This window comes from Ambystoma mexicanum, chromosome 12 (assembly GCF_040938575.1).
Source record: "Ambystoma mexicanum isolate Mex_15411 chromosome 12, UKY_AmexF1_1, whole genome shotgun sequence".
NCBI lineage: Eukaryota > Metazoa > Chordata > Amphibia > Caudata > Ambystomatidae > Ambystoma > Ambystoma mexicanum.
Window position 1 is genome coordinate 1,115,466,644 of NC_090936.1, and position 15,189 is coordinate 1,115,481,832.

Below are 15,189 nucleotides of genomic sequence, written 5' to 3' on the forward strand. Positions count from 1 at the left end.
TCTGTTTTAATGTATTTTTTCTTGCCAGTAAGTTCATTTTTTGTTTTGGTTCTCGACTTCTATGTTGCTGTCTTAGTGTTGCGATCCGTATAACCTCTCTGTCTGAATCTATCTTTAACTAAATCAATCTCTTTCTGAGCTATGAGCTCATTCCAATTACGTCTTTCCCTAATCATTTCTCCTACTGGTGTATTCTGTATTGCGCTCTTCAAGGGCAATTTATGGCTAGTAATGTAGAATTAACTTCAGTTGGTTTGCGATACGTGCATGTTTCAATGTTGCTGTCCTTAATATTTATGGTAAGATCTAAGAAGGTAATATGCGTTCTGTTAATGTGTTGTGCTAGTTCTAACCCAAAGTTATTTCTGTGGAGATATGGTTGTTGTATACTCAGTGTATTCTTCTTGTGTACCATCTCACATTAGGAAGATATCGTTTATGAAGCAACACCAATTGTGTACATGTTTGGTTATGTTGTTAGGTAAAAGTCCATTTGTCTTTTTAAAATGTGCCATAAAAAGTTTGACTAATGAAGGTGCATGGCAGGCTCCAATTGTAAACCCCTTAGTCTGTTGTAGTATTCCTCATTGAAAACAAAGATATTGTTTTTCATTGTGAACATTAATAGTTCCTTGATCAGGTCAGAATGCAAATAATATGTTGATGAAATTCCTGAGAAGTGATAGAGAAATGCTTCAATCACCAAGTCATGAGCTATAGACGTATATCGGGACTTAATGTCATATGTAGCTAGGTAGTACCCTTCTTTCCATGTGTATTGCTGGAGTTTCTATATTGTGAGTGTCGAGTCAAGTAAGAATGAATCAAGTTGTATGTAAAGTGGCTCTAGGAACTGGTCCACATATTTGGATGCATTTTGTGTCACCCACCCTATCCCACTCGTTATTGCTCTAACATCTGGAAGTCTTTCAAAGTGTTTGTGGATCTTGGGAAGGACACGTATGGTGGGTAAGGTAGGTTCCTCATTGAGGAGAAATGTTTTTTCCTCATCAGTAATCTTTTAGAGTTCCATTTCAAAATAATCACGGTATAAACTTGCACAATTTCTTTAATTGGATTTTTCTTTAGTTTGTGGCAACAACTTGGGGTCTGAAGATTTTTGTACTTCATTGTAATATAATCCTGTCGATCGAAAATGTCTATATTGTCTAGGTTCTGTAGTGCCTTAGATAGATTCTTGCATTGTTAAGTTCTTGACTATTCTATGTTTTTGTGTAGTTCGCTCTTTGTCCAAATGCTTATGTATAGCCACAATACCAGCTTCATAAAAGATTTCTATATTACCGTCTAGTGTTGTTGCTGGCATACATTTTGAATTAGCTTTAAGCCTGGAGTCCATTAGGTTATCTGATTGTATGTCGAGGTTCTGGATAATGTGTGCACCAGTTGTGACAGTTTTATAGTGTAGTGACAACAATAATCTGGTGTCCTCTATATTTCCTACTGTAAAGTAGCTAGGTGTGCTCCTCATACTGAAGTATTTAGTGTAAATTGTTTGATATGGAAGAAGGTTTTAAGCTTCAGTTTTCTTACAAACTTAAATAGATCAATCTGTGCTTCTATGTGGTCAAGTGGTTTAGTAGCTGCAAAGGAAAGCCCTTTGGTAAGGACCTTGATCTCTGCTTCCTCTACATGTCGATTTGAAAGGTTTACAATCAGTTTCTCTAATTCTTTTTCTGGTCGTGTTTTCCTCTGGTTCCTGTGGTCTGCTCTCGTTCTTATTCTTCTTATGTGCTCCACCTCTTCACCTCTAGTAATGACAATGATAATGATAATGATGTGTTATTCATATAGCGCGTATGCCAAGCGCTTTACATAGAACATATATACATACAATATAACCCATCCAAAGTTGATACCTCCTCTACAACCTCTGTATTTAGATTTAGCATAGACATTTCTTTTTCTATTAGTTCTGCACATCTTACATGCTTCATTAGTTCTTGTCTGTTGTTCACATTATGTCATGATCTCTGCTTCCAAAAGGTCAGGGTTTTCCCAACTCCCTTGGAAGCAGATCCATAACCCAGGTTCCGAGTGCCAACCAGTCCCAATTGGGACCATTTGGACCCAGTCCTGGCGCCAGTGGCACCAGGCTCATAAATATGCCCAGTCCCAGCGCTGGAAGCGCCGGGCTCATAATGCTTGGGTGGACTTACCTTCAGCAGACCATGCTGCTTACTTGCCTGCCAGTTGAGCCTCTGATCCTCTTCTGTTTGGAACTACTTTTCCTGTTGGGTGGGGCTGGAGCCACTCCCTAGATTCAGAACACTGGAACTCTTCTGGAAGGCAGGAACTCTTTTCTTACCAGGAACTCTTTTCTTACTTAGGCGTGGCTGTGGAAGGAGACACCTAAGCACTACAGGAGGCTATTTAAACCACACCCGGTGGATGAATCTTGCTTTGCGTTATTCTGCAACCTCTGCAGCAGAACGCTCATCGTGTCTTCTGCATCCGGTCCTGGGCCTAAGGAAAAAGGCTTACCATCCTGAATCCAGTCTTCAGCAACACCTATAAAGACAAGAAAGAACAGGTTAGCATTCCGGCATCTGAAAGGCAAAGGCTTACCATCCTGAATCCAGTCTTCAGCAACACCTATAAAGACAAGAAAGAACAGGTTAGCATTCCGGCATCTGAAAGGCAAAGGCTTACCTACTCTTCGTGCGCTCCGGAGGTCTTCACACTGCATTCCGGCATCTGAAAGACAAAACAAGGTGCGTTTAAAGACATTGGGGAACTTTAATACTCACGTGCCATTACTCCTTTCCACATCTAATCCAGTGGGTATTCCGGCACCCTGCAGCCGCTCCGAACTCGTACCTGCAAAATAAAAAGACAGTTAGAGCGCATAGTGAAGCAGGCAACAAGCGCTTACTTACGTGCTTCCAGGCGCTTCTATTCATCACACGGGCTCCATCTTCAACTCACTTCAGCCCGTCATCCGCCATCGCCGGAACCCTGCAAAACAAGAGACATCATTACTAAAGACTTTAAAGACATTTGAATGACTCGAAACTTACCGTTCGTGCAGTAAACGACGGACAGCAGTCCTCTGAAGTCAAGAGGCCTGCGCTACCTATCCAGTGAAGAAACTGGTTACAGCACCCTGCCCCGAGGCAGATGGAGAGCTCGGCATTCACTTACCTAAGGTGAGAGCGTTAACCTTTGGGGGTCTACAGGAGAGGAGAAGAGGAAAGAGATAGGGACACCCCAATAACCCCAGTTCATTAACCCCATATTTTCTATCTGCAGACATCTTACTCTACACGTCAGGCATACAGTGCACAGAGGTCCAGCCCAAAGAGCCAACCGGGTGCTACACATCACCTTTGAAGATACGGTAGTCGCCCAGTCAAGACCGGCGCCTCTGCGAGAATCAGGTGAGCGTTACAGAACGCAAAGCCTACCGCAAAACTCTCGCCCAGGCGCTATGGAAACCTCGTATACTGACCCCCTAGCCCGGTTACTTGGGGAACTAAGGGCAGAAGTGCATGCAGCTCGTCAGGAAACAAATGCTCTAAGAAGGGAACTAATTATTTCCAAGGAGAGAACAGACAATCTTGCTAGACAAGTGCTACAGTCACAAGCCGGACAGACCCCGTTACCCGCATCAGGGGCAAATCTTCCTTCAACATCCTCTATGAATCCAGTGCAGATCAACCTACCTGGGAATGTACCTCTGGCTCCGCCCGAACGATTTTCTGGTGACCCAAAGAGGTTTGCAGTATTTATCAATCAGTGCCGGTTGCACTTCTTATGCCGGCCAGCAGCCTTTCCAACTGATCAAGCAAAAGTAGCTTTTGTACTTTCGTACCTTAGTGGCAATGCGGCAGACTGGTCGATCCCTCTAGTTAATCAAGATGATCCGGTTCTCCATGATTTTCAAGCCTTTCAGCTTAGTATGGAAAAACTGTTCGCAAGACATTCACAGGGGCAGGCCTTGGACAATGAGCTTCTTTCGTTGCGACAGGGTAATCAAGACCTTTTGGCTTATATTGCATCTTTCAATAGACTAATAGTGGAAACTCAATGGCCTGAGGACAAAAGGATTACGCTGTTTTATAGAGGTCTACGTGGAGAGCTCAAAGATGTTTTAGCCCAAGTAGTGAATCCCCCACAAGACTGTTCGGATTATATAGACTTGGTCGTTCAAATAGATCACAGGCTGCAGAACAGGAAGGCCGATCGTTCCAAGTTTGATGCTCGAGTATTTTCCAAACCGCCAACTCCTTCCAAAGGAGTAGACTCCGGTGAACCCATGCAAATAGGGGGTCTGAAAGGTCCTCTAACACAAAGGGAGCGGGAAAGGAGGAAACAGTTGCAATTATGCCTATATTGCGGAAACTCAGGGCACTTTCTTCGAGACTGTCCGGTGAAACCTGCCAAGAAGGCAGTAGGAGCTGCAGTTACCAAAGTTACAAACTCTGAGCAGGGAAACGACCTCGCCCGACAAGAATAGAGGTCCTATTGCCGAGCGTGAAAACCAGTTCCGTGACCTCGCATTTCGTGATACCTATGGTCCTCATTAGCCCTGATAATCCGGATCGATTACATGCAATTGAAGCTTACGTCGACAGCGGTGCCATCGGCAATTATGTGGATCATGAAATGGTTTTGAGGATGAATCTAACTCTTTGTCCCAAGGCTGTAAAGGACGTCATTACTACGGTGGATGGTACGGAGATAGCCTCCGGGCCAGTAACGCATACCACTCAAGAGGTGACGCTAGTAAGTCAAGATGGACACCATGAGAAGATCGTGTTCGATGTGATCAAGGCCCCTCAGTTTCAGATTATTCTAGGAATACCTTGGTTAGAGAAACACAATCCTCTGATCGATTGGCGAGCAAGAACGGTCCAGTTTCCAGAATGTGTCTCTACTTGTCACCCTCCACCTGGTGTTGCACTGGCCGCAATTTCTTCAGAGACTCCCCAGTTACCTCCCGAATAACTAGAATACCAAGACGTTTTCCGGAAGGATAAGGCTAACTCTCTACCTCCTCATAGGTCTTATGACTGCCAGATAGACCTGATACCTGGATCTACTCCTCCTTGTAGTAGAATTTATGCCCTCACCGAGCCTGAGAACCTTCACCTTCGACAATACCTGGATCAATACCTGGCAAATGGGTTTATTCGTCCTTCCAAGTCCCCTGCTTCTTCAGCTTTGTTCTTCGTTCCAAAAAAGGAAGGAGACCTTAGAACTTGTATCGATTATCGCTCCCTGAACCAGATCACCGTTAAGAATAGATATCCGTTACCTTTGATCCCTGAACTCCTGGACCAAGTCAGAAAAGCATGCATATATACAAAGCTGGATCTTAGAGGAGCTTACCACTTGGTACGAGTAAAAGAGGGCGATGAATGGAAGACGGCCTTCCGCACCAAGTATGGGCTATTTGAATATCAGGTCATGCCCTTCGGACTTTGCAATGCCCCGGCCGCCTTTCAATATTTTATGAACGATGTCCTCAGAGAGCTCATAGATGTGTGTGTTGTTGTTTACATTGACGACATCCTCGTTTATTCTTCATCGGAATCTGAACATCGGAAACACGTGAAAATGGTCCTCGAAAAATTGCGTCAACACAAACTTTTCGCTAAGTTGGAAAAATGTGTTTTCAACGTGACTGAAGTTGAATTCTTGGGATTCATATTATCACCTGGCGGAGTGCGTATGGATTCAAAGAAGGTCGATGCAGTTCTCAAATGGCCATCACCATCCTCCGTAAAAGGTGTGCAAAGCATGTTAGGCTTCGCTAACTTTTACCGCAGGTTTATCCCCGAATTCTCTCGAATAGTCCAGCCCATCACTGCCTTGTTAAAGAAAAACAAACGTTTTGAATGGTCTACCGAGGCGGAACAAGCTTTCCAGGATTTGAAGACTAAATTTATCTCTGCACCAATCTTAAAACACCCTCGCCCCGAACTCCCCTACATCATGGAAACTGATGCTTCAAGCCTTGCCATGGGGGCAGTTCTATCACAAAAGGACCCGGTAACCAATCAGTTGCATCCCGTGGCATTTTGGTCCCGCAAATTCTCGCCTCCTGAAATCAATTACACGATTACTGACAAGGAACTTCTGGCTATCAAGTCTGCCTTTAAGGCTTGGCGGCATTATCTGCTGGGGGCCCGACACACCGTTACTGTGATTACGGATCACCGAAACCTGCAATATTTGAAGACCGCAAAAGCCCAATCCTCTAGACAACTCCGTTGGGCATTATTCTTTGCCGAGTTTGACTTCATAATTACGTATCGACCTGGTACAAAGAATGGTAAAGCCGATGCCCTTTCTCGGATGGGAGTGGAAGAACACTTGGTCAACCCTAAGCCTGTACCAATCATTCCCGAACAAAGAATTCTGGGTGTAATCGCCACAGAATCCATAGAGGAAGTTAAGGATAAAGCCAGGCAACTTGTAACTCCAGCAGACATACAGAATTGGCATCTGCAGGGAAAGGACTTTGCAGTAAAGGACAACTTATTGTATTTCCAAGAACGATTATACCTACCCAGCACAGATTTACAGAAAAAAGTAATCTCTTGTTATCACGACTCTTTAATGGAAGGTCATCCCGGTATAGCCAAGACCTCAGAAAATATCAAGCGCTACTTCTGGTGGCCGTCTTGGAAAAAAGATATCAGAGACTTTATAATGTCCTGTGGAGTATGCGCCCAAAACAAGAGTCAAAAGGAAAGACCAGCAGGCCTCTTACGCCCTATTGACATCCCACCTCGCCCTTGGCATACGCTTTCTATGGACTTCATCACCGATCTACCTCCATGCTCCGGATACAATACGATTCTAGTAATCGTGGACTTATTCTCCAAGATGGCGCATTTCATTCCGCTCAAAGGCTTGCCAACAGCAGCAACTCTGGCCCGAGAATTTCTCGAAAACATCGTCCGACTGCACGGTTTTCCTTCGGTTCTAATTTCGGATCGAGGTAGTCAATTTATTTCTCATTTTTGGCGAAGTTGCTGTCGGTCGGCTCAAATTGATGTGAGACTATCGACCAGTCACCACCCTCAGACCGACGGACAAACCGAGAGGACCAATCAAACTCTGGAACAGTATTTACGGTGCATGCTGCAACAAACTGAAAAAACTTGGAAAGATATCCTTTGGATAGCCGAGTATGCCTACAATAACTCTGTCCATTCGGGTACTGGGAAAACCCCGTTTTTTCTTTTGTACGGCAGTCACCCTCGAACCTCGGAGTTGGATCCCCTCCAAGATCTTGAAACACCAGCAGTAGACTACCTGCATTCTACAATCACCCAAGCCTTTAAGGAAGCTGTTTCTCACCTTCAAAGGGCTAAAGAACAATACAAGAAAGGAGCAGATCAACATCGGAAGGAAGCCCCTCAATATCAAGTAGGGGATCAAGTCTGGTTATCCACCAAATATCTATCTCTAAAAGGGCCACGCACATTCAACCCAAGATACCTTGGTCCCTATTCCATCACTACCATAGTAAACCCAGTAGCGGTCAAGTTGGACTTGCCCCCGCACATGAAGATACATCCGGTCTTCCACGTCTCTCTATTAAAACCCGTGCAACCTCAAACCCGACTAACCAAATCTCCAAAACCTATCCTAGTGGATGGAGAACTCGAGTTTGAAGTCAAAAGCATTCTGGACTCCAAGATCTCCAAATCTAAACTATTCTACCTAATTGACTGGAAAGGCTACGGCCCCCAAGAGAGATCCTGGGAACCTGCTGAATATGTCCACGCTCCTCGCCTAATCAAAAGATTTCACCGAACATTTCCTGACAAGCCAAAACCCCCGGAGAAGCCCGGTTTGGGAGGGGCCTTGAGGGGGGGTACTGTCATGATCTCTGCTTCCAAAAGGTCAGGGTTTTCCCAACTCCCTTGGAAGCAGATCCATAACCCAGGTTCCGAGTGCCAACCAGTCCCAATTGGGACCTTTTGGACCCAGTCCTGGCGCCAGTGGCACCAGGCTCATAAATATGCCCAGTCCCAGCGCTGGAAGCGCCGGGCTCATAATGCTTGGGTGGACTTACCTTCAGCAGACCATGCTGCTTACTTGCCTGCCAGTTGAGCCTCTGATCCTCTTCTGTTTGGAACTACTTTTCCTGTTGGGTGGGGCTGGAGCCACTCCCTAGATTCAGAACACTGGAACTCTTCTGGAAGGCAGGAACTCTTTTCTTACCAGGAACTCTTTTCTTACTTAGGCGTGGCTGTGGAAGGAGACACCTAAGCACTACAGGTGGCTATTTAAACCACACCCGGTGGATGAATCTTGCTTTGCGTTATTCTGCAACCTCTGCAGCAGAACGCTCATCGTGTCTTCTGCATCCGGTCCTGGGACTAAGGAAAAAGGCTTACCATCCTGAATCCAGTCTTCAGCAACACCTATAAAGACAAGAAAGAACAGGTTAGCATTCCGGCATCTGAAAGGCAAAGGCTTACCATCCTGAATCCAGTCTTCAGCAACACCTATAAAGACAAGAAAGAACAGGTTAGCATTCCGGCATCTGAAAGGCAAAGGCTTACCTACTCTTTGTGCGCTCCGGAGGTCTTCACACTGCATTCCGGCATCTAAAAGACAAAACAAGGTGCGTTTAAAGACATTGGGGAACTTTAATACTCACGTGCCATTACTCCTTTCCACATCTAATCCAGTGGGTATTCCGGCACCCTGCAGCCGCTCCGAACTCGTACCTGCAAAATAAAAAGACAGTTAGAGCGCATAGTGAAGCAGGCAACAAGCGCTTACTTACGTGCTTCCAGGCGCTTCTATTCATCACACGGGCTCCATCTTCAACTCACTTCAGCCCGTCATCCGCCATCGCCGGAACCCTGCAAAACAAGAGACATCATTACTAAAGACTTTAAAGACATTTGAATGACTCGAAACTTACCGTTCGTGCATTAAACGACGGACAGCAGTCCTCTGAAGTCAAGAGGCCTGCGCTACCTATCCAGTGAAGAAACTGGTTACAGCACCCTGCCCCGAGGCAGATGGAGAGCTCGGCATTCACTTACCTAAGGTGAGAGCGTTAACCTTTGGGGGTCTACAGGAGAGGAGAAGAGGAAAGAGATAGGGACACCCCAATAACCCCAGTTCATTAACCCCATATTTTCTATCTGCAGACATCTTACTCTACACGTCAGGCATACAGTGCACAGAGGTCCAGCCCAAAGAGCCAACCGGGTGCTACACATCACCTTTGAAGATACGGTAGTCGCCCAGTCAAGACCGGCGCCTCTGCGAGAATCAGGTGAGCGTTACACATTAAACTATTTTTGGTCTAAAAAACAGGTTTGTTTGCAACCTGGTTTTTTTTTAACGTGTGTCCATCAATTCATTAGTGTTGGTTAACTATCACTCAGTTTCATTGTCCATATCAGAGCTGGATGGTGATAAATTGAGAGTACTTTCCTGTGAACGTATTGTTCTATGTTTGTCATCGTATATGGCCGAGTAGTGCCTTCATTGCTGTTTTATAGTGTAGAAAATGGCTTTGTGCTGTTGTGCGATCGGATTGAACTCAGTTTGGGTAAAGTGGAATCTGACACCGAGCCGGTTCGAATGCGGTTGCTCCGAGCGGTTTGAGTGTAGCATTTGGCTGTGCAGGTTGGAATGCTCACCAGGATTGGTTCAGAGTTGATCCAGTTTGAAACGTGTGGTAAGCGCTGGGTAGGGTTTGTGAGAGAGGCATGGTATCACAAGGAGACACTGACAAAAGAGCTGCAAGTTTCAAAACCTTTATTGAGGGTTTAAAAGGGGTTGGAAATCTCCTATCTTGCCCTAAAACTAAAGTGGGAGTATTCTCGACCATTGGACAAAATAAAAATACAGTCCTAGTCAGTCCTTAGTAAAAGAAAAGAAAAGAAAATGGCCTATACTAATAAACCCAATGCATGCCCTCTTTCTAATACAATCAATGTGTAAAGGGAATGTGTAATGCAAAAAGTAAAATCAGTGTTCAAAAGAAATGTCAGTATGGCTGAGTAAACTCCCTTCTCCATGTTTTGTAGCATGGGGTAACGTGGCACACTTGGACGTTGCAGCACACTCTGGCTTCAGACACAAGGATGCAGTTTGTTTCGTGGACCAGGGCCCACTTGGCCTTCTACAAAGAGTAAGATCGTGTTGAAATGCAATTTTTTATAATACACAAAAATATCTGAAAGCAGACGGGTAGTGTGTTTTATTTTTCTCCTTTCTTTGTGCATCTACCATTACAGTACTGATAATATGGGGAGAGTTTTAGACAGTGCAATTGTCATTTTTAAGGTAGCTAAAAATAAGACTTAGCGGTAGCTGTGTGCATGATTCCATTCAGTATATAAGTGTGTGTTTTCTGAACGGAACATAATAATAAAATAATGAAATAGACTGCTGCTGGAGATACATGAGTCAGCAGAAAGAGAGGCCCTGGACATAGTTCACCGATGTAGATAAATTGGTGATGAATACCACATGTTAGCTCGCTGCCGTAGATAAGTCAGTGAGGACAGCCCATGGTGGCACTCCAATTGAAAATGTGGTGTTCCTGAAATGTAAGCCTGAGGCCTCTCTAGTGATCACATGAACAAACTAAGCAAAAATAAGGGGTTCTGGATATTGGGGCCACATATAAAACAAAGGAATTATGCTCACCAGAAATACCACCAATAACGCATACCAACATAATCTATACCACTAAATGTGTCTGTGTGCTGAAATAATGTATGTATACTGTAGAACTATATACCAAATCTAATCTGAATGCAAAGAGTGATTATTACTGAATTATTTTCATTTTGGCGGTAAGAAAATACAGCTAGGCTCCAAATCTATACAAAATACCCAACAAACCTTTAAGTCGGGTAACAATCTCTCACTGGGGTGTCCAAGGTTTCTCTGTACCTCGTACCTATCCAGCATCACACCATGTCCTCCCCCAATACCCTTAAACTCCTCACCCAGCTGATCCTCCCACACTTGTCCACCCCAAGGGTCTAGATCCAAAGGCAATGGCCGTACCCTGGCCACCTGAGTAAGGGATCAACAGGGTCCTGGCAGTGAAACACGGTCTGTTTTTTTTCAGGTTGTTGTGTGATGCTCCACTGGTTTGTGTAAAAGGTTGTGATAGTTTGAAATGATGATCCTGATGTTCTGTGTGCGGTTCGATGAAGCAGTAGTTCAACATCGAGCTGGTTTGAGTCGTTCGGTAACTGGTGATTTGAGTAAATGAGTGACATGCCAGCGTTTCAAGTCCTGTCTGACAATGAGTGGTTGATTCAAGCTGAGCAAGATATTGGCTATGCAAGGACATAGTGAGGCATCAACGTTGTTCGCGGTTGCAAGCACGTAGGTTTGAGGGTTCGGTTGACTGCCAAAAGCAGCACAACGGTTCCTGAGGTTTGAAATGTGGAAAACCCAAATCAAATGTAGTTTTATTAGTTTGAGGCACTGTAAAACAGGTATCCTGACTGTATTGCCTGTTAGGTGCTGCAACTCCCACTCTGGGGTCTCCGATACAAGGCCATTCCTGGTTCTCGGGCTTTCAAGCAAGGGAAGCTGGCCCGCACTATCAGGAGTTCTTCATCACGATAAATCCTGTGTAGCAGTGTGGCTGGCAGTGATGCAGGTCTTGTTCCAGCAGCAGGCCACTCTCAATGTGGTCTGGGGATGTGTAGGGAACGGAGCCCACCTCTGCTTTGAACATTCAGTATTCACCTCAATATTGGAGGTTTTAGAAAGTAAACTCTCCCAACAGAGGCCCAATGATTTCTTCCTTAGGTGTTTTTTTTCCAAATTGAAGAATTGGGAGAACCCTTGTTTTAAAGGCAAAAGTCCAAAGGTGATTGGACAAAAGCAATTCTGCTTTAACAGGTCTAATCCTTGGCCTTGAGACAATTGGTCTTTGCATTTTGACATCCCACCCAAAGTCTTTTGTGCTAAAGGAAGTGGAAGGGGCAGGAAGAAAAGTGGAAGAGGTAGGAATAAAAGATAGAGGCAGAGAGAAACAAGATAGTGGGACCTTCTCTCAACTGTAAGGAGCGCCTCTTACACTAACCCTTCCCTTGTCAATATCTTCATAGGCCGTTTTTGGTAAGCAACAGTTGAGGCTACTACTTTTGGGAAGGATGTTCCCTTTGATGTCTACTCCCAGGGCCTCTTCATGTGAAGTGACTATCTCCCTGGAGAGAGGCATTGCCCTACCTCACAAAGTATCAAAAGAGGAATCCCCAAGGGCTACCGTCTTGCTGGGAGCAACAGAGATAGTCTGGAAGTTGGGAATACTCATAACCCTTCCACAGCTGAGCTGGGCTTTCAGGGCTGACACATGTGTGATATCAAATGGATGTGGCTTGGATAACTATGATAAATATCACCCGCCATACCCTAACTTAGTATCACACTTCTCCACTGCCAAGTACCACAATTGATCCAACCTGCGCTAATGTCATTACATTTAACACCTTCACCCTTAGCAGTTATACACAACCAGCAGCACAGGGGTTTTCTCCTGAATGTGCCCAAAACCTCAACAGATCATCCCCAAGTGCGCTTAATTAGTAGCTCAATTACATAATGTTTGAAAATATATTATCTTTATTATTCATCACTCCAGTAAGTGATCATATGCATTATGTCTGAGTTCTTGCCTCGTCACATTTACTCAGTCAATACATTATTCTACCAGACATATATTTAATCCATCCATATTTTTCCAAAGTCTCTGCCAACACGTGTTTCGCTAAACTGTCACATAAATGTGTTTTCGTGGGTGTGGCCCCTCGTGAGCTTCTTCCAGGCTAACTTAAGTTTCACGTTTCCCTGAGAATTGAATCTGTAGTCTTTGATTTCTGCATTTATTCACTTTGTACTAGAATCCATTATGGTTTCAACCATTCAGTTTTTTCCCTTTTTGTCTCGCACACTGCTGTTATACGCATAATAGAGCTGCCAATCTAAGGTTACACATCTTCCTTACTTTCAAATTGACATATCTGCATCCTACCTATTCCACTGTGTCTTGATAAACACATGTTTTCCTGCATTCTCTTTGCACTAACTGAAGTGGAGATTAAGATTAATAAAAGATAATATATTGACAAACAAGATACTAATTAAGCACACTTGTGGGATGACCTGCAGGCGAACCTAACTTAGGTATGGCTTATATTTAAAGTTGAACATGCCACTAGGAAAATAATACTCATAGTTATGTTGTGTGTGGATCAGAGGTGAATATCTGAATTGCAGCCCCTGTAATGTGGTGACTTTGCTGTCATTACAGCTGTCAGGAGGGCACCTGTGTCTTCTGAGCCTGCTCTGAGACACTGTACAGCAGACACTGCAGATCAGAAGACTGAAGCAGCAGGGCACAAGTAAACACAATAATGATTTTGGCATAGTGATTATGATAAGGAGATCTGGTTAGCAGACCACCCTTTCTAAGGTTGAATTACCCGCATCATAGTATTAATTTCTACAAATCAATGAAGGCCAAGGCTTCTACACCCTTGCCAGGAGGCCATTTGTCACAACACTGTTGCAGAGGATAACATCACGTTGACAGCAACAGTTTTTTAAGCATCACACAAGCAGCTGGTATGATCTATAAGCAGTGGGATCTTTAGGTAGAGACTTGGTTACTAACGGGACAGATGGACGCAGGGATGGTTTAGTGCAGTTCTCCAAGCCAGAGTAGCAGGTGTTTGAGAATACAGGGGAATAGAGTAGGTGCGTGGCATGTGAAAGCTCATCCTTCCTGTCTGATATCAAGCACACTTGCGACATAGCACCTTGATTGACTTCTGCTGATGGCTGCCCAGAGACCTGGAAATAGTCCCATGGCCAATTAAGATAAAAAATGTGATGGCAGGGGTGGAGGGCTTGAGCGTGCTGTTCAGATGAATTCCCTACCCTGGTGAGAGAAGGTATATGAGAGAGCCATTGTGATAATAGCGGGTGATCGGTGCTATACGTCTAGAGCATCTTCAGTGGCTTCTGCCAGTGTCTACATCAGGTCTTGTGTTACTGTGGACCCATATACTAAAAAGGATGTGGGGTGTTTTATAGGGTGGGACCTCCTAGTTGGATGGCATCGGGCTTGGGCGAAACAAAGCAATGTTATCCATGTCTGTCCTGGCTTTAGAATAGGATTGTCCACTTGGGCAAAACAAAGCAGTGTTATCCGTGTCTGTCCTTGCTTTGGAATAGGATTGTCCACTTGGGTGAAACAAAGCAATGTTATCCGTGTCTGTCCTCGCTTTAGAATAGGATTGTCCACTGAAGTAGGGGTATTGATATTGATATTTAATTTCTATCGCACTTGTACACAAGTGTTTCAGAGCGTGAGAAGGCAAGGGAGGAGAACAGGGGAGAACGAAAACAATGATATTACTAGGCCCAGCGACATTCAGAACGCAGGGGTTGCTAGCTGGCATGGGTCTGAGCCTTCTGTGGGGAGTAAATTCCATCATTACCTTAGGAGGACTGTGTCCAGGCAGGGCCATGCCTCCATTTCCACTGGCAATGTAATGAATCTGTCCTTCCCTTTGAGGTGCCAGGCATGCTCTGCACTGTGAGTTGGGTGTGAGTGCTTCCCTCTTCCAGCACGTTAGGTGGTTTCTGAGGTCTGTGGAACCCAGTGAATATGTGACAGGTGTTTTGTCTTTCCGATCAGTCACCTGACACACCATGTGCACCAGCATTTCAACCTCTGCTGATGAAACCCATCAGCAACATGTTATGTTATGTTCAAGGTACTTATATAGCACACCGTCACCAACGGAATTGTACATAAATGTGAATAATCTTATTTTTATAAATGTCCCCAGGTGCTCGGGCAGATCTGTAAACAAGAAGGAGGGCGGGATGGTTAGTCGGGTGGAGGGGAGCAGGAGAGTGGGAGAGATGGTGTGCTGTTGGCGGCTTCAGTTCGGTATACACCGTGCGCTGAGCTTTGGTGCGAGCATCGGATCAGGCGAGACCTTGTGTGCTGTAGGTGTTGTTTATGTGTTGTTTGTGTGTTGTTGATGCAGTGTGGTAAAGTGTGTGCGAATTGCTGGGTGAGAGATGGTTGTGTGAATTTTGGGTGGGTTGAGTATGCAGAGATTTGAAAGTTGGGTTAGTGGGGTCTGTATCCTGGTTTTCATACTTCTTGCTCCGTTTGAGCTGTATTCCTGTGGG